The sequence below is a fragment of the Engystomops pustulosus genome, chromosome 8 (assembly GCF_040894005.1).
Source record: "Engystomops pustulosus chromosome 8, aEngPut4.maternal, whole genome shotgun sequence".
In the NCBI taxonomy this organism is placed as follows: Eukaryota; Metazoa; Chordata; class Amphibia; order Anura; family Leptodactylidae; genus Engystomops; species Engystomops pustulosus.
Window position 1 is genome coordinate 121,264,083 of NC_092418.1, and position 21,005 is coordinate 121,285,087.

The 21,005-nt window shown below is 45.7% G+C and overlaps 1 pseudogene; it reads right to left on the reverse strand.

The window, feature by feature from the left end:
- The window catches only part of LOC140076187 (uncharacterized), a 490,800-nt pseudogene that overhangs the window by 439,446 nt on the left and 30,349 nt on the right, over window positions 1-21,005 (reverse strand).

The window sequence follows — 21,005 nt, forward strand, 5'->3', positions numbered from 1 at the left end:
GCAACGTTTTTCCATTCTTCTACTGTCCAATTTCGATGAGCTTGTGCAAATTGTAGCCTCAGTTTCCTGTTCTTAGCTGAAAGGAGTGGCACCCGGTGTGGTCTTCTGCTGCTGTAGCCCATCTGCCTCAAAGTTCGACGTACTGTGCGTTCAGAGATGCTCTTCTGCCTACCTTGGTTGTAACGGGTGGCGATTTGAGTCACTGTTGCCTTTCTATCAGCTCCAACCAGTCTGCCCATTCTCCTCTGACCTCTGGCATCAACAAGGCATTTCCGCCCACAGAACTGCCGCTCACTGGCTGTTTTTTCTTTTTCGGACCATTCTCTGTAAACCCTAGAGATGGTTGTGCATGAAAATCCCAGTAGATCAGCAGTTTCTGAAATACTCAGACCAGCCCTTCTGGCACCAACAACCATGCCACGTTCAAAGGCCACAAATCACCTTTCTTCCCCATACTGATGCTCGGTTTGAACTGCAGGAGATTGTCTTGACCATGTCTACATGCCTAAATGCACTGAGTTGCCGCCATGTGATTGGCTGATTAGAAATTAAGTGTTAACGAGCAGTTGGACAGGTGTACCTAATAAAGTGGCCGGTGAGTGTATATATACACACACATACATAAGCATATATATATACACACATACATAAGCATATATATATATACACACATACATAAGTATATATATATACACAAACACATACATAAGCATATATATATATACACACACGCATACATAAGCATATATATATATATACACACATACATAAGCATATATATATACACACATACATAAGCATATATATATATACACACATACATAAGCATATATATATATACACACACATACATAAGCATATATATATATATACACACATACATAAGCATATATATATATATAAATACACACACATACATAAGCATATATATATATATAAATACACACACATACATAAGCATATATATATACACACAAATACACACACATACATAAGCATATATATATACACACACATACATAAGCATATATATATATATACACACATACATAAGCATATATATATATATATACACACATACATAAGCATATATATATACACACACACATAAGCATATATATATACACACACATACATAAGCATATATATACACACACATACATAAGCATATATATATATATATATATACACACATACATACATAAGCATTAGAGATGAGTGAACATACTCGTCCGAGCTTGATGCTGGTTGGAGCATTAGCGTACTCGAAACTGCTCGTTGCTTGGATGAATACTTCGCCCGCTCGAGAAAATGGCATCTCCCGCCGTTTTGCTTTTTGGCGGCCAGAAACAGAGCCAATCACAAGCCAGGAGACTCTGCACTCCACCCAGCATGACGTGGTACCCTTACACGTGGATAGCAGTGGTTGGCTGGCCAGATCAGGTGACCCTGGAATAGACTAGCCCCTGCCTGCGCTGCTCGGATCATTCTGTTCCTGGATGCCGCTAGGGAGAGAGCTGCTGCTGGTCAGGGAAAGCGTTAGGGTGTTCTATTAGAATAGTGTTAGGCAGGAGTGATTCTACAAGAACCCAACAGCCCTTCTTAGGGCTACAATAACGTTATACATTTTTTTTTTTATTTGCAGCTAGTACCATATTGTGAGGAATTTGCAGGGGGACTTGCTACCGTTGTGTTTAGCGCTTAGTGACGCACATATCCACCTCAAACACCATAGTGGGACAATTTATTAGGGGTTTGATTTCAATTAGGCACAGTCTGCCATTTCCTTTTTATTTTACGTTTATTTTTTCATAACTCAGCGTCATCTCATCAGTGTGCTTTCATACTTGGCTAGAAAATAGCCAAAGGAGAATCCAAACGGCTTACTTACGCCTACAATAGCGTTATATATATTTTATTTCTGGTTGATCTGCTGGTGGCTGTCCTTGCTGCAGTGCATCTACTACCAAATTGTGAGGAATTTGTAGTGAGACTTGCGACCGTTGTGTTTAGCGCTTAGTGACGCACATATCCACCGCAAAGACCGAAGTGGGACAATTTATTAGGGGTTGGATTTCAATTAGGCACAGTCTGCCATTTATTTTTTATTTTACGTTTATTTTTTCATAACTCAGCGTCATCTCATCTGGCATAGCAGTGTGCTTTCATACTTGGCTAGAAAATAGCCATAGCAATAGGATAGCATCGTTTGGTTTTAAAAACTAAAAAACACAAAAAAAAGTAAAAAAAAAAAAAGTTATAACTTTAATTTTCAAAATGTTTAACCCGAGGGCTAGGGGTAGAGGATGAGGGCGGGGACGTGGGCGTCCAACTACTGCAGGGGTCAGAGGCCGTGGTCCTGGGCGGGGTGAGACACCACCTGCTGATGGGGGAGCAGGGGAACGCCGCAGAGCTACACTCCCTAGGTTCATGTCTGAAGTTACTGGGACTCGTGGTAGAGCACTGTTGAGGCCAGAACAGTGCGAACAGGTGATGTCGTGGATTGCCGACAATGCTTCGAGCAATTTGTCCACCAGTCAGTCTTCCACGCAGTCCACCCATGTCACCGAAATCGGCACTCCTCCAGCTCCTGCACCTCAGCCTCCTCCCCCCCAGTCTGCCCCCTCCCAGGAAAATTTGGCATTTGAACCGGCATACTCTGAGGAACTGTTTTCTGGACCCTTCCCACAGTCACAAACCACTTGTCCGGTTGCTGCTGAGCAATTTTCCGATGCCCAGGTTTTCCACCAGTCGCAGTCTGTGGGTGATGATGACCTTCTTGACGTAGTGGAAGAAGTGTGTAAAGAGGTGTCCGACGATGAGGAGACACGATTGTCAGACAGTGGTGAAGTTGTTGTCAGGGCAGGAAGTCCGAGGGGGGAGCAGACTGAGGGATCGGAGGATGATGAGGTGACAGACCCAAGCTGGGTTGAGAGGCCGGGTGAACACAGTGCTTCTGAGACGGAGGAGAGTCCTCGACCAGAACAGGTTGGAAGAGGCAGTGGTGGGGCCAGACGGAGATGCAGGGCCAGAGCAGGTGCATCAGCGCCAAATGTGTCACGTAATGAAGCTCCCGTGGCGAGGGCTCTCGCGGCGAGGGCTAGATTTTCAGAAGTCTGGAGGTTCTTTAAGGAAACACCGGATGACCGACGGACTGTGGTGTGCAACCTTTGCCAAACCAGGATCAGCAGGGGTTCCACCACTAATAGCTTAACTACCACCAGTATGCGCAGGCATATGAATGCTAAACACCCCACTCAGTGGCAACAAGCCCGTTCACCTCCGGCCGTGCACACCACTGCTCCTTCCCCTGTGTCAGCTGATAGTCAGCCCCCTGCCCAGGACCCTGGCACAAAAACCCCATCGTCGCCTCCACGATCCTCCACAGCATCCACCAGCGTTCAGCTCTCCATACCCCAGACGCTGGAGCGGAAATATAGTGCAACCCACCCGCACGCCCAAGCCCTTAATGTCCACATCTCCAGATTGCTTAGCCTGGAGATGCTGCCCTATTGGCTAGTAGAGACCGAGGCCTTTCGCAACCTCATGGCGGCGGCCGCCCCTCGGTATTCGGTCCCGAGCCGCCACTACTTTTCCCGATGTGCCGTCCCAGCCCTGCACCAGCACGTGTCAGACAACATCATCCGTGCCCTGACCAACGCCGTTTCTGACAAGGTCCACCTGACCACGGACACGTGGACGAGTGCTGCCGGGCAGGGCCACTATATATCGCTGACGGCACATTGGGTTAACTTGGTGGAGGCTGGGACCGAGTCTGACCCTGCGGCTGGTCATATACTGCTGACGCCGAGGATTGCGGGGCCTACCTCGGTCCAGGTCTTTCAGGCCTACTATGCCTCCTCCTCCTCCCACCCCTCCTCCACCTCCTCCTCCGAACGACCATCCGTGGGCATGGCGCCATCAGTCGCTAGCTCTAGGCACAGCAGCAGTGCCGCCGCTAAGCGACAGCAGGCGGTGCTCAAACTGCTGAGCCTAGGCGATAAAAGGCACACCGCCCAAGAACTATTACAGGGCATCACGGCGCAGACTGATCTGTGGCTGGCACCGCTGAACCTGAAGCCAGGCATGGTTGTGTGTGACAATGGCCGTAACCTGGTGGCGGCTCTGCAACTCGGCAGACTGACACATGTTCCATGCCTGGCCCATGTGTTAAATCTGATAGTTCAGCGTTTCCTCAAGACATACCCCAATCTGTCTGATTTGCTCACGAAGGTGCGCCGCATCTGTGCGCATTTCAGGAAGTCCAGCACAGATGCTGCCACTCTCAGGGCAGCGCAGCGCCGCCTCCAACTGCCCGCTCACCGACTGTTGTGCGATGTGCCCACGAGGTGGAATTCAACATTAACCATGTTATCCAGAGTTTACCAGCAGCGCAGAGCGATTGTAGACTGCCAGATGTCAACTTCCACCAGAACTGGTAGTCAGGTCAGTCAGCTTCCTCAAGTCTACAATGAGGAGTGGACGTGGATGTCTGATATCTGTCAGGTGCTGAGTAACTTCGAGGAGTCAACACAGATGGTCAGTGGCGATGCCGCCATCATCAGCCTCACCATCCCGCTGCTTGGCCTGTTGAAAAACTCTCTGATCAGCATGAAGTCGGAAGCTTTGCGCTCGTCACAAGAGACGGGGGAAGAAGATTCCCTTGTTGATAGCCAAAGCACCCTCAGGTCTGTTTCTCAGCGCATATCGGAGGAGGTGGAGGAGGATGAGGAGGAAGAGGAGGAGAATGTTGGCGAGACACAAGAGGGGACCATTGTTCAGTCCTTCACTGTTCAGCGTGTATGGGCAGAAGAAGAGGAGTTGGAGGAGGAGTAAATGGACAGTCAGGACAGTGAGGGGAGTGAATTCTTGCGCGTTGGTACTCTGCCGCATATGGCAGATTTCATGCTAGGCTGCCTATCCAGTGACCCTCGCGTTCAAAGAATTTATTCCAGCACCGATTACTGGGTATTCACTCTCCTGGACCCACGGTACAAGCAAAATTTTTCCACTCTCATCCCTGGAGAGGAAAGGAGTGTGAGAATGCATGAATACCAGCAGGCCCTGGTGCACAAGCTGAAACAGTATTTCCCTTCTGACAGCGCTAGCGGCAGAGTGCGTAGTTCTGCGGGACAAGTAGCGAGGGAGAGTAGGCGAGCAGGCAGCTTGTCCAGCACTGGCAAGGGTACGCTTTACAAGGCTTTTGCCAGCTTTATGTCACCCCAGCAAGACACTGTCACCTGTCCCCAGTCTCGGCAGAGTAGTGCTGATCTTTACAGAAAGATGGTGAGGGCGTACGTAGCTGACCATACCATCGTCCTAAATGATCACACAGCTCCCTACAACTACTGGGTTTCAAAGCTGGACATGTGGCACGAACTGGCGCTGTACGCCTTGGAGGTTCTTGCCTGCCCTGCCGCTAGCGTGTTGTCCGAGCGGGTTTTCAGTGCAGCTGGTGGCATCATCACCGATAAGCGTACACGCCTGTCGACTGACAGCGCTGACAGGCTGACGCTTATTAAGATGAATAAAGCCTGGATTTCTCATAATTTCCAATCTCCACCAGGTGAAGGAAGCTCAACCTGAATAATTTATGCACTCCTCCTCCTCATTTTCCTCCTTCTCCTCCTCTTTGTACACTAAAGCAGAGGAAACTGGCTATTTTTTGACAGGGCCCACTGGCTCTAGCTATAGTACTTTATGCATTTAATTTTTCTGGAGGGCCACCTACCCGGTCCTCTGTTTTAAACAATTTTTGGGAGTGCCACATACAGGCACTCAATCTATTCAATTTTTCTGGAGGGCCACCTACCTGCTCCTCTGGTTTGAAAACTTTTTTGGACTGCCACATACAGGCACTCAATCTATTCAATTTTTCTGGAGGGCCACCTACCTGCTCCTCTGGTTTGAAAACTTTTTTGGACTGCCACATACAGGCACTCAATCTATTTCATTTTTCTGGAGGGCCACCTACTTGCTCCTCTGATTTGAAAACTTTTTTGGACTGCCACATACAGGCACTATCCAAATTAAATTGTCTCCATAGCAGCCTCCACACGTTGTCTCCATTGCTACCTCCAAAAGTCGTCCATATAGCTGCCTGCATACATCGTCCCCTTATCAAACGAGGTGTGTCAGGCAGAAATTTGGGTTGTTTTCATGGATTCCACATCAAAGTTGTTAACTTTGTCGCCACCCTGCTGTGTTATCCACAAAATATAGTGGCAAACTTTAATGATTAACCGATATTATTTCAGCGCTTCTTGCGCATCTGTTGATTACACTGCTGTGTAATCCACAAAATATACTGGCAAACTTTTACCATTTACGGATATTATTTCAGCGCTTCTTGCGCATCTGTTTACATTCCCCTCACCTGCCATATCCCAAACTTATAAGAACGCTACTACACTTAACTTGGTGGAGGCTGGGACCGAGTCTGACCCTGGGGCTGGTCATATACTGCCGTAGCGCTTTACAAATCATAGGAAACAAATACAAATGTAATGTAACAGAGCACAACATTTGTATGGAACAACAGGAGTAGGGTCCCTGCTCGCCAGAGCTTATGGTTTATGAAGATGATGGGGTAACACGAGGTAAAAGAATATTTAATGGTCAAGCCATTCTTCTTAGGGAATAGAACAAAATATAATAAATGGAATTGCTGTCGCTTGAACCACTCAGCCGTCATCTTATATACCAGGTCCAGGGTGAATGGGACTGCAGAGAAGTTTGGTGCCTGTTGGTTGCTGGATAACAGATGGGAGGACGACACAGGACGGGTTAGTAGAAGAGTTAAAACTTCATGCAGTTAATGAGTGTTATAGGCTTGCCTAAAGAAATGGGTTTTAAGAGCACGTTTGAAACTTTGGAGGTTAGGTATTAGTCTGATAGTCCGGGGCAGAGCATTCCATAGAATTGGTGCAGCTCTAGAGAAGTCTTGGAGACGCGAGTGGGAGGTCCGCACTAGGGTAGAGGTTAATCTAAGATCACTGGCGGATCTAAGAGCACGGGTTGGGCGATAGACTGAGATAAGAGAGGAGAGGTAGGGGGGTGCAGCATTATACAGAGCTTTATAGATGAGAGTTATTATTTTAAACTGTATTCAAAAGGAGACTGGCAGCCAGTGCAGCGACTGGCATGAACTGTAGGCATACATGGTCCCCTTATCAAACGAGCTGTGTCAGGCAGAATTTTGGGTTGTTTTCATGGCTTCCACAACAAACTTGTTAACTTTGTCGCCACCCTGCTGTGTAATCCACAAAATATACTGGCAAACTTTTATCATTTACCAATATTATTTCAGCGCTTCTTGCGCATCTGTTTACATTCCCCTCACCCGCCATATCCTAAACTTATAAGAACGCTACTACACTTGATCTTATACAAAAGGTTCTTAGAAGTGCTGTTTGGGGAGTAGCCTAGAGACAGGGGCTTGGATTGGCAAAAGCTCGCCTGGCAGCGGAGCGCCAGCTCCATGCCAAGATCCAACTAACATAGTTTTAACTGCAGCACCTTTAATCTACTACTAGTTCACTGCCTCCATACATGGTCCCCTTATCAAACGAGCTGTGTCAGGCAGAATTTTGGGTTGTTTTCATGGCTTCCACATCAAACTTGTTAACTTTGTCGTCACCCTGCTGTGTAATCCACAAAATATACTGGCAAACTTTTATCATTTACCGATATTATTTGAGCGCTTCTTGCTCACCTCCTTTGGTTCCTCTCTGCCACCCATTGGTTTTAAGCCTGAGTCCATTTGGGGTATGTTGCCAAGACACTCTCTAGCCTGCCGCTGCTGCCTCTGCCTCTGCATGCCGTCCCCTATAGTGTCAGGGTCAATTATTGGATGTTTTAGATGCTATCTAGCTTCATTCTGTCACTCTGTCATGGCCATGCTGTTGCCCATAATTTTGGCATAATGGTGCGTTTAAGCAGCCTCAGAGGCATCCATGCATGCTGCCCCTGCTGTTTCCTGTCCATTTCCGTGGTGTTTCCATCCTTTTCTGAGGTTTCCAGGTGTTTGGCCAAGCTTCCCTGTGCAGAGCCTTGGTCCCCTTGAAAAATGCTCGAGTCTCCCATTGACTTCAATGGGGCTCGTTATTCGAGACAAGCACTCGAGCATCGGGAAAAGTTTGTCTCGAATAACGAGTACCCGAGCATTTTAGTGCTCGCTCATCTCTAGTCATTATCTCAGTATGCAAATAGTCTGCGGGAGCTTATGGCTGCTTTGGAAAAGAAAGAAGTAGCGGGAGCAGCATCCTTCACAAACACAGAGCTGGTGATGCAAGATCAATTCCTACTGGGCATGAGGAGCCAGCCACTGCGGAGAACTCTGAGAGAGCGTGTAAAGCTAGATCCTCACCTCACCCTCCAACAAGTATTGAAAGAAGCCATCACGCTTGAGAGAGAGGAAGAGTGTGAAGCAACTCCTGGTGCAACGCAGATCCAGGTAGCACCCGTTTGAGAGAGAACATTGGAGTTCAGGCTGAATTCTCTGGAGGAAGCACTTCGAGACCTCAAAGAGACACTGTGTACCCAAAATGGCGGGCTGATGCAGCATAACCAGGAAAGTGGTAGAAATAAAGCTAAAAGAGAACGAGGTACTTTAAACAGGAACGAAAGCAGACGGAAGTGTTGGGAGTGTGGTGAAGTAGGCCATATGGCCAGGAACTGTCCACGACGGGGTGCTGTTGCCAACTCCGGGGATTTAAACTAGATCCGCCTGCGGTTGTGGGGCAAACCGCAGGAGGCAGCAGGAAGTTATGCCCCCTGTTAGAAGTCCAGGATTTAGTTGGTGAGAGTCCGGTGGTCAGAGCCAAGTTAAACGGAGTAGAGTTGCCATGTTTAGTGGACACGGGCTCCCAAGTTACAACCCTGGCCCGGGCAGCATTTGAAAGACATTTCTCAACAAATATGTATAAAGACAGCGCATCATGGGTGAACTTAAAAGCAGCCAATAACCTTCCAATCCAAACCCTGGGAGTCATGCAAGCTGACATCGAGATCTGGGGTCGTATGGTAAAAGGAAAAGGTGTAGTGGTAGTGCAGAACACCATGGACTCTCAAGTGCCAGTTATCCTTGGCATGAATGTGTTGCAAGCCCTTGATGGACTCATGGCTCGTGAGTTGGGGCCAAAGTATTGGAAACATGTTCCTGATAATCGTCCACCCCACAGAGCTTTACAGAGAGCTTTTAGACAGTGCCGGATCAAGGCAGAGCTGGAAGGAGTCACTGGCCGACTGGGAAGCATAAGAGTACCCCATTCCAGAGCATTACGTGTGCCGGCAAGACATGAGTTGCTGGTTCCACTGCCTGTAGGCACGGGACTAAAGTTACAAGGTACTACAGTGATGGTGGAACCCAGTCTTCAAATGGAAGGAGTAGCTGTGGGCCGCACCTTGTGCGATGTGCAAGATGGCCGTGTCCTGGTTCAGGTAATGAACGTGAATGACCATGTAGTGACATTGCCACCCCGAGAGCACATGGCAGAAGTGTATCCAGTACAGGAAGTACAGATCTCAGGTCAGTCTTCATGGGAACTGGAGGTCAGTGGGACAGAAGCAGGAGTAGTCACCCTGTGCCAAGTGAGGGCAGAGAACCACCCCCTCTCAGCTGAGAAAATCCTGAATGAAGTGTGCTCAGAGGGGACAGAGTTGACCACAGCAGAGAAGTCCAAACTATCCTCAGTCCTAGCCGCCCACCTTGGTGCTTTCTCCCTACATGAGGCAGACTTTGGCCTTACACAGACACTACAGCATGAGATCCCAACTGGGGATGCTCACCCAATCAGGCAGCGTTACCGACAGATTCCTCCAGCCCTGTATCAAGAGGTCAAGGCCATGTTAAAACAAATGCAAGAGAAGGAGGTCATCCGTCCCAACAAGAGCCCATGGGCTTCTCCAATTGTGTTAGTGAAGAAAAAGGATGGGACCCTCCGGTTCTGTGTGGATTACAGACGTCTTAATGCTTGCACAGTAAGAGATGCTTACCCACTTCCCCGCATTGAGGATTCGTTGGCAGCACTGGGAAGTGCTCAATACTTTTCTACACTGGACTTGGCTAGTGGGTACTGGCAGGTGCCAATTGCTGAGAAGGATCGGGAGAAAAGAGCTTTTGTTACCCCCATGGAGCTGTTTGAGTTCCTGCGCATGCCATTTGGACTAAACAATGCACCTGCCACGTTCCAGAGACTGATGGAGCTATGCCTGGGGGACTTAAACTATGAGTGCCTACTCATCTACCTTGATGACATTATCATATTTTCCTCCTCATTCACGGAGCACCTGAAGCAACTTGACCAGGTGTTAGCAAGACTGGAGGTCCACGGTTTGAAGTTGAAGCCCCACAAATGTCATTTGTTCCGGGAGAGCATAGAATATCTGGGCCATATCGTTTCCAAAGATGGGGTCCAGCCCGTGGACTCTAAGGTACGTGCAGTGCAGCAATGGCCAACCCCCCGTACAGTGAATGAACTGCAGTCCTTCTTGGGCTTAGTGGGCTATTATAGGCGTTTCCTTAAAGACTTTGCTAAGATTGCAGCCCCTTTGTATGCCCTTCTTCAGGGAGCCACCCCAGAGGAGGCCAAGCGAAGAGTGCTCTCCTGGAATGATGATGCAGAACAGGCTTTTTTGGAACTAAAGAGACTCTTAACCAGTGCTCCGATTCTGGCTTATGCGGATTGTAATTTGCCCTTTGTGCTACAGACTGATGGGAGCTTGAAAGGTTTGGGGGCTGTGCTGACCCAGGTGCAAGGAGGCCAAGAGAGAGTCATAGCATATGCCAGCCGGACTTTAAGAGATGGGGAAAAGAACCCTGATAACTACAGTTCATTCAAGCTAGAATTGCTGGCTGTTGTTTGGGTCATTACAGAGAAGTTTTCTGATATCTTGACAGGGGCACAGTTCACATTGATGACCGACAATAACCCTTTAGTTCATCTGGAGAATGCCAAGTTGGGGGCGTTGGAGCAGCGGTGGATGGCCCGGCTCAGTAAGTTTAACTTTAAAACACAGTACCGTCCGGGATGGGAAAATGCTAATGCAGATGCGTTATCCCGTAACCCTGTGGAGAGACCCACTGGTACCACAGATGAAGACCGTGAAGGAGATGAGACTCCTGACTTCAGTCAACCCATGCTGCCTCATAGGTCTGTTGCAGTTCAGGATATCGAAGCTGAGGTTTGGACTGGAGGGTCTGAAGAAGATTGGAGGAATAGGCAGCAAAGTGATCTCCAGATACGAAAAGTGCGAGATTGGCTACAGATGGGACATGGTCCCACACCAGGTGAGCGAGATGCCCTTTCACCGGATGGGAAGAGGCTCTGGCAGCAGAGAGAGAGAGGCTGAAAGTCCGAGCCAGGGGAACTCTACAGGCAAGTGCATCTCCCCTCAGAGATAGGCCCGACCTGGCAAGTGGTGGTGCCTTCTAAGGAGGTGGAGGGAATAGTACTGTGGATGCATGAGAAAAAAGGACACTTTGGTTCTTCCAAAACTTTTGAGTGGCTACAAAGGTATTATTTCCACCCCAGCTTGAGGAGACTAACTGAGGATATTTGTAACAGATGCCGGAATTGTGGACTTGCTCGAGCATCAGAGCAACAGGCACCAGTAAGAAACATCCAAACTTGTTATCCATTAAAGCTTGTGATGATGGACTACCTCACTGTGGCAGAATCTGTGCGAGGGTTCAAATACTTGTTGGTCATCGTTGATCACTTTACCAAGTTTGCAGTTGCTGTCCCTACACGTGATCAAACGGCGGAAACTGCCGCCTTGGCTTTATGGAAGAACTTTATTCTGGTGTATGGATGTCCCAACCAACTGCACTCTGATCAAGGAGCCTGTTTTGAAGGACAAGTCATTGAAGAGCTGTGCCGACTTTACCAGATTAAAAAGACACGGACCACCCCTTATCACCCACAAGGTAATGGTGCTTGTGAGCGCATGAATAGAACTTTGCTGCAATTGCTGCGAACCCTAGAAGAGGAAAAGAGGGAAAGGTGGCCTGACTTTGTGGCTGAGCTAGCATGGGTCTACAATAATACAGTGCACTCTACTACAGGATATTCGCCTTTCTTGCTAATGTTTGGGAGAAATGGTCGATGTCCCTTCAGCCTCATGATGGTCCCAAATGAACATGAAGTGGAAGAATGGACTCCTCAGACATGGATGGGAGATCATCGTAAAAGAATACAGGACGTGTATAACCTGGTTGCCCACCGTTTGGGCCCCCGTGATCTGGTAGTGAATCGAAAGCTGAGAGAACTACCCTTGCAGATTGGAGACCGTGTGATGGTGAGAAACAAAACTGCCCAGAGGAGAGGAAAGCTGTGTTGGCGGTGGGAACCACAAGCATATGAAGTTGTTCGGCAGCCAAACCCACACATGCCGGTATTCGAGGTGAGACAAGAAGGGAAGCAGGGACCCACAAGGATGGTGCATCGGAATTTATTGAGGCCATGTGCCTTTGTTACTAGACCCCCTGTTACCAACGAAAGTGTCCCGCAGCCTCCAGCTACCGCGATTATTGATGAGGAGTGGTGGCTTCCCCCAATGGCTGGTCAACGACCACTGGAACCCAGGACGAATGTGCCCCTCGCAGAGATGGGAGAAGACAGAGAGAGTACTACAGTGGAGGAAGCTACCCCACTACGACACTCTCAACGCTCCAACTTTGGCAGGATGCCAACTCGATTTGAGGATTATGTTGTGCAAACTCAGGTTGTCGGGACGGCAACCCTTAAACCCTGGGGAAGAGGTGTAACAAGGGGCTGCAGTGTGGATCTTTGTCCAGTAGATGGCACCAGGGTACAGAAGAGGAGATTCTGCAAGGAGCAGGAAAAGGAAGTGATTCAGGGTGAGAGGTCAGAGGAGCTGATAAGAGGCAGAAGTGGTGCTGTGCCTGTGTGCTCCTGGCTAAGATATAAGCCCCTACTTGGTACTAAGGAGAGAGAGTTCTGTGCCCAGAACTCTGGTGGTGAGCACCAGAAAAGGACAGTCTGCAGGTGAGGTCTTAGGACAGCGTGGACGGAGAGGGAGTCTCCCGTCCCGCAGGCGTGCGGCTGAAGAAAGACCCCCATTCCTGCAGTGAGGCTAAAGGAAATCCATCTGCATTATTATGTGCATTATATGGACATTTTCTGTATTTATTACTAGTTCAGTAAAGTTTATTGTTATATTCAGCACGTTGTCTGTCATCTCCCCTGCAACATTACAGGTCATCCGCTGTTTCTTTAAAGAACCTCCAGACTTGAGAAAATATAGCCCTTGCCACGGGAGCTTCACTACATGAAACATTTGGCGCTGATGCACCAGCTCTGGCCCTGCCTCTCCGTCTGGCCCCACCACTGCCTCTTCCAACCTGTTCTGCTATAGGACTTGCCTCCGTCTCAGAAGCACTGTCTTCACCTGGCCTATCAACCCAGCTTAGGTCTGTCACCTCATCATCCACCGATCCCTCAGTCTGCTGCCCCCTCAGACTTCCTGTCCTGACAACAACTTCACCACTGTCTGACAACAGTGTCTCCTCATCGTCCAACACCTCTTTACACACTTCTTCCACTACGTCAATAATGTCATCATCACCCACAGCCTGCGACCATTGGAAAGAGCTCAGCAGCAACCTGAGAAGTGGTTTGTGACTCTGGGAAGGGTCCAGAAAACAGTTCCTCAGAGTATGCCGGTTCAAATTCCAAATTTTCCTGGGAGGGGGCTGACTGGGGGGAAGGAGGTTGAGGTGGAGGAGCTGGAGGAGTGCTCACTTGAGTAACGTGGGTGGACTGCGTGGACAAATAACTTGAAGCATTGTCTGCAATCCACAACACCACCTGGTCGCACTGTTGTGGCCTCAACAGTGCTCAACCACGAGTCCCAGTAAGTTGAGATATGAAGCCAGGGAGTGTAGCTCTGCGGCGTTCCCCTGCTCCCTCATCAGCAGGTAGTGTCTCACCCCGCCCAGGACCACGGCCTCTGACCCCTGCAGTAATTGGATGCCCACGCCCATGCCCTCATCCCCGTCCTCTACCTTTAGTCCTCAGTTTTAACATTTTCCCAATAACAGTCTACAAAAAAACGTATTAGATTACGCCACACGTGATGTACAGTACGCTTCACCGGCAGAGAGAATGTGGATTGGGATTTCTGGAGACCAGCTTGCTAAACAGTAGCAGGCACAACCGTTCAACTACAGTAGATTGCTATAACAGAGATTTCCCACCCCAAAAAAAATTAAAAGAGAAAAAACATTTTTTGTCTTTTCTTTTTTTTAACTTTTTTTTGTTTTTTTCTTTTACTTAATTATGAACGAAACACGCAGAAGCAATCAGAAAGCAAACTGAAATGCGGATTGCTGAATGTCCCGGTACTAATGTGAACGAAAAACCGTATTAGATTACGCCACACGTGATGTACAGTACGCTTCACCGGCAGAGAGAATGTGGATTGGGATTTCTGGAGACCAGCTGCTAAACAGTAGAAGGCAGACTAAGCTAGATGAAATTGCATTTGTACCACTGACAACACACAAAAGGATTTTGTGCTGTGACTTTCACTTTTGAAAAAAAAAAAATTTGCAGACTCTGCCTAATTCTATCAAACCCCCAATAAATTGTCCCACTTAGCTGTTTAAAATGGATATGTGTGTCACTAATCCATCAAGTCTCCCTGCAAATTCGTCACAATATGGTACTAGCTGCACTACTAGTGCCAGCAAGCCCAGCCACAAGCAAATAAAAAAAAAAAATATAACGTTATTGTAGCCCTAAGAAGGGCTGTTGGGTTCTTGTAGAATCACTCCTGCCTAACACTATTCTAATAGAACACCCTAACGCTTTCCCTGACCAGCAGCAGCTCTCTCCCTAGCGGCATCCAGACAGAGAATGATGCGAGCAGCGCGGGCAGGGGCTAGTCTATTCCAGGGTCACCTGATCTTGCCAGCTAACCACTGCTATCGACGTGTAAGGGTACCACGTCATGCTGGGTGGAGTGCAGAGTCTCCTGGCTTGTGATTGGCTCTGTTTCTGGCCGCCAAAAATTTTCTCTAGCTGGCGAAATACTCGTCCAAGCACCGAGCAGTTGCGAGTACGCTAATGCTCGAACGAGCATCAAGCTCGGTCCAGTATGATCGCTCATCTCTAACCACCCAGAGAGTTTGTTAACATTTTATCTTGTAGTATAGGGGGAATTTTAACCCCTTGTTACTGATGGTCTTTTTCCATATTATTTTCTATTTATCGCTACCCACTTTCAAAAATCAATAACTTTTTTATTTTTCCGTGTACAGAGCTGTATGAGGGCTTATTTTCTGCGTAACAAATTGTACTTCGTAGTTACGGTATTTTATATTCCATGCTGTGTACTGGGAAGTGAAAATACAATTTGAAATGCTGTACGCCATTTTCTTGCGTGCTCTCTTTTACGTCTATATCTGTAATATATTCTTTGGTTCCATATGATCACAGAGATACTAAATTTACATAGGTGTTATTATTAGGTTTTATTAGGTGTTAGTAGATTTTACCAAAAATTAAAACTTGTTATACCAAATAAATGATTACTTTTACCATATTCTGACTCCAATAACTTTTTCATGCTTAGGAGTACAGAGTCGGCTAAAATGTCTTTTAATCCGGTATGGGCTAATGTTTTTAATTCTAAGATTTTCGGGGCATTGCGATTTTTACAATAAGCATTTCTACATTTTTGTAGATTGGGAATTTTAGGATGCGGTGATACGAAATATGTTGTGTTTTTTTTTACTTTTTCTACTTTTTTTTATTATTTATTGTTTTATATGTGTTAGGGGCTTTTGATACATTTTAATAATTTTTATTTTTATTTTATGTGGTTTTTTTGCATTTTTTTTCTTTCAATACTATCATATGACCTAGTGATCATGTGATCACTGGTTCATACTAATGCACTGCAATAAACATGTTTTGAATGGCATTAGAAGTGTCAGCCGATGCATCAACATAGGGGTTGGACCGAGCAGGCATGATGTGCCGACGGCAGACCTGGGGACCTTCATTAGGTCCCCGGCTGCCCGGATTTGAGGCCAGGAGGAGAAGGAGGGAACCCTCCCTACGCAGGTACATAGATCCCGAGGTCAGTGCATTGACTGCGGGATAGAACAGGTTAACAGCCGGAACTGACATATGAACCTATTTTGAACAAAAATCCCACTGTAAGAACACAATGTCCTTACTAGGTTAAAACATCAGCTGCTCCTTTATCCGAGCTCCTCCACATTTTTCTCTCCTTTTCTGATTGTGTTATATAATTGTACAAGTTCTGTAATTTATTGTGAAGTTTATTGGTTAATACATTTCATACAATTCATCATCAAACTCAATTACAAATGCAGATGTTTAATATAAGTATGGCTTCTCCGCTTGTGGCTTCTCTCATATGTCAAAATTTGTTCATCAAAGTAAAATGTTTGTCACATTCTAAACATTAAAGGTGATTAGTGGGAGAACTTCAAGTGTAAACAGTTGTCTACAGGGGGAGGAGGAGAGAAAGGATGTGGGAGGTGATGGTCTGAGGAGGAGTGAGGAGCGATGCTAAGGGAGGAGAGATGCAATTATGCAGATTACCATTTACATTTAAAGTGACCCCCCAACCCCCACCCCCTGGGACTCAGAAAAGGATTAACAAAACTAAACAGAGGATTAACTAAAGGATTGTAAAGAAGTAAAACTGTTTAAAACAAAAAATTATTTATATTGAGCATTACCAGCATCACCACTTCTGGAAAATGCCCTTCATGAAGACAGTTTCCGTATAAGATGCTTACTTTCTTGTATGAATATTCTGATGTTTGTACAGTTGTGATTTCTGAGCAAAACATTTGCCACAATGTGAACAAGAAAACGGTTTCTCCCCTGTGTGAATTCTCTGATGTACCACAAGGGCTGATTTTCCAATGAAACATTTGCCACATTCTGAACATGAAAACGGCTTCTCCCCTGTGTGAATTCTCTAATGTAATTTAAGTAAAGAATTATATGGAAAACATGTATCGCATTCTGAACATGAAAACGGCTTCTCCCCTGTGTGAATTCTCTCATGTACAACAAGATGTGATTTCCTACTAAAACATTTCCCACATTCTAAGCATGGAAATGGCTTCTCCCCTGTATGAAATCTCTCATGTAACACAAGATCTGATTTATGATTAAAACATTTGCCACATTCTGAACATGAAAACGGCCTCTCCCCTGTGTGAATTCTCTCATGTTTAAGAAGACCAAATTTATTAGTAAAACATTTTCCACATTCTGAGCATGAAAATGGCTTTTCTCCTGTGTGAATTCTCGCATGTCTAACAAGCTTTGTTCTTTGAATAAAACATTTTCCACATTCTGAACATGAAAATGGCTTCTCCCCTGTGTGAATTATTTTATGTTTAACAAGATATGACTTTTGAATGAAACATTTTCCACATTCTGAGCATGAAAATGGCTTCTCCCCTGTGTGAATTCTCTCATGTATAACAAGACTTGATTTTTGAATAAAACATTTGCCACATTCTAAACATGAAAATGGCATCTCCCCTGTGTGAATTCTCATATGTGCAAGGAGCTTGGATTTAGAAGGAAAACATTTGCCACATTCACAACATGAAAGAGTCTTCTCCTTAGTGGTATCTCCAGGAGGTCCAGTCTGTCTTCGGTGACTTCTTATCTGACTTTTAGAATGTGACGTATTAGAATAGATGCCCAATGTAATAGGATCAGATGATAGATTGTTGCGGTGAAGGTCTGAGGGGGAATCCTTTCTGCTGTTGGGTTCTTTATTTGTATCTTGTGTGATCCCACAATCATCAGCTTTAATATCGGAAGATATCAGATGTTCCTCAGAGCCACAAGTAACGTTATCTGCCAGGAATAACAGGATAATTAATTACAAAGTTAATAACATTTTAAAATATATACATATTTATAAAAATGTCTACATACATTGCTAAATTGTCTTATTTATTATCATTTATGATTTCACTTTCAGATATTTGCCACATTCTTAACACAAAAACAGCTTCTCTCCTGTGTGAATTCTCATTAAAACTCACCAACAAAATGTGCCACTCCAGAGTTTCTCAGTGTTGTGCCTGATATTTCTATTTCTATTTCCAAATGTAGACATATGGAAATCCACAAATCTGAGGCAAATCACAGAAAAAAGTCACAAATATTTCCCAAATGTACTCCAGTGCCGAGTTGACTCAGGCAGAAGAGTTTGCAGAAGAGATTGCAACCTTTGTACATCTTTAAAAATTAAACACTGACTCAGCTGCCTGATATAACAAAAGTAGACACACAAATTTCCAGATTAAAGATGACTGACCCTTTTTTGTTCATATCTCATGCTTTATGTTCCTACATCTCTGCTTACTATTCCCCACCATATCTGCACCTTTACATTCCTGCACCCTATACCTCTATATTCCTGCCCCCCTATTTACCTGTACCACTACTTTTCTGCATCCCTGCACGGCATCCTTACTCCCTTATACCTATACATAGCTGCACCCCTATATAGCTGCACCTCTATATATTTATATCCCTGCACCCCTATCCCTTCGATTCCTGCATCCCCATACCTCTACATCCCTCCTCCCTCATACATCTGCCTGCCTATACCTCTACATCCCTGCACCCCTATACCTCTATATTCCTGCACCCCTAAACCTCTACATCCCTGCACCCCTATACCTCTACATCCCTGCACCCCTATACCTCTATATTCCTGCACCCCTATACCTCTACATCCCTGCACCCCTATACCTCTACATCCCTGCACCCCTATACCTCTACATCCCTGCACCCCTATACCTCTATATTCCTGCACCCCTATACCTCTACATCCCTGCACCCCTATACCTCTACATTCCTGCACCCCCATACCTCTATATTCCTGCACCCCTATACCTCTATATTCCTGCACCCCTATACTTCCACATTGTTGTTAATGACTTTCATTGGTTAATTTAAGAAAATGCACCTAAAACCACATCAGAACGGATGACAATGCAGTTGAGATGCATTTAACTACAAAATGTGAACACACAATGAAAAGCAGATGTTCAGTAACAAGTGCCACATGTTTTCCATAGAGTATTATTCAGCTGCACTGTATGTGCGTATAACTATGTCCCCATTTACAGGTGTTGTGCAAGTGTTTTTCAAAGGGCACATATCAATCAAAATGCTTCCAAACCAACCCTAATCCTATGTTATTATGGAACAGCATAGAGGAATATGCTGTTATACAACATTGTAAAGAATATATTCATATATACAGAAATACATATATGTTCCATGACATGTACACTACACATCAATACACACTATAGGATAGATACATATTACACATTTACATATCTACCACTTGGGTGAAGTGGATATAGGCAGAAAGAATGGGACAGAGTTCTAGGAGGCAATGGCTGTCAGTACTCACCATTCTGGGGTTCCTTGGCACCAGTGTCATTTCCTCCTTCCCAGGCTCCCTCCTCTGCACATATCTGGACCTGTTCTCTCTCCATTCTGTGTCTCAGTCTCTCAGTCTAAGCTCCTCCAGTAAGATCTTCCACCAAGAAGTTCTCCCATGTGAGTTGTGCTTGGGTCTCTTATACCCCTTGGTCTGCCCCCTCTTGTCTCAACAACCTCCCCCATGTAAATGAAGGGTGTTGGTCCCACTTCCTTATCAGCCAGGCTGATGGTTTATGGCACTTTGATTGTTCTCCTTTGTTATGGGTTTATCATCCCTTCCCACCACAGAAAGGAGGCCAGGGTGTGTCTTTCTGATGAAACTAGATAACTTCATTTACAAATCTTTACCATGTGAAATACCTCTTTGTGATTCCCTACTGATTCCACATCCTGAACAATAGGGAATGCAAATCCACGCAGACAAGGCGTCTCCAATGACCATGTGACTGCCCTGTCCTGGAAATGGCTTCATGGAGCAGAAGAATATCATAATTTACAAGGTTTTGCACCACAAAAAGTTTGTTTTTTGCCTTATCATCTAAGGTCCTATTGTGTGCATTGCCTCTGTTTCATCGGTCACCATTTATTTACATCATAGACCTATATTTTTGGCACATTTTGTAACTCAGGTTTACACAAGGCAAAGCAGGTCTAATAACTTGCACAACTCATTGAGACACATGTTTCAGGTGTGTAACTAAATTACATGTATAACTAAATAACAATAATAATGAGAATTCTAATAAATAAAAACATTGGGGCTCATTTACTAAGGGTTCCGCGGCTGCACTTTCGTCGGGTTTCCCGAATCTTTCCGTTTTGCGCCAGGATTTTGGCGCACACAATTGGATTTCGGACAACTTGATGGATTCAGAAAAAACACAGAATTTAACCCCTTAACGCTCTGTGCCGTAGCTCTACGGCGCAGAGGTGCATGGTATGTATGAAGAGGGCTCATGGGCTGAGTCCTCTTAATGCAAGGGTGCGGGTTGTTGCATATTGCAGCAAACCCCTGACGCTAATAACCGCGGTCGGTGCTTGAACCGATCGCGGCTATTAACCTTTCCGTTGCTGCCGGCAAAGGACATCTTTATAAATAAATAAAATATTAAAAATTCTAATCACCCCCCTTTTCCCTAGAACTGATATAAAACATAATAAACAGTAAAAAACACAAACATATTAGGCATCGCCGCGTCCCAAAATGCCCAATCTATCAAAATATAAAAACGGTTACGGCCAGTGGTGACCTCCAAGACGGGAAATGGCACCCAAATTTCCGAAATGCGACTTTTACACCTTTTTACATCACATAGAAAATGGAATAATAAGTGATCATAATGTCGCACAGACCTCAAAATGGTAGCAATGAAAACGTCGGCTCATTTCGCAAAAAAATGATGCAGCGAAGTATGAAAAAGTTATTAGCGTCAGAAAATGGCAAAAAAAATTTTTTCTTTCTTGTACACATTCGTTTAATTTTTGAAAATGTATTAAATCGCAATAAAA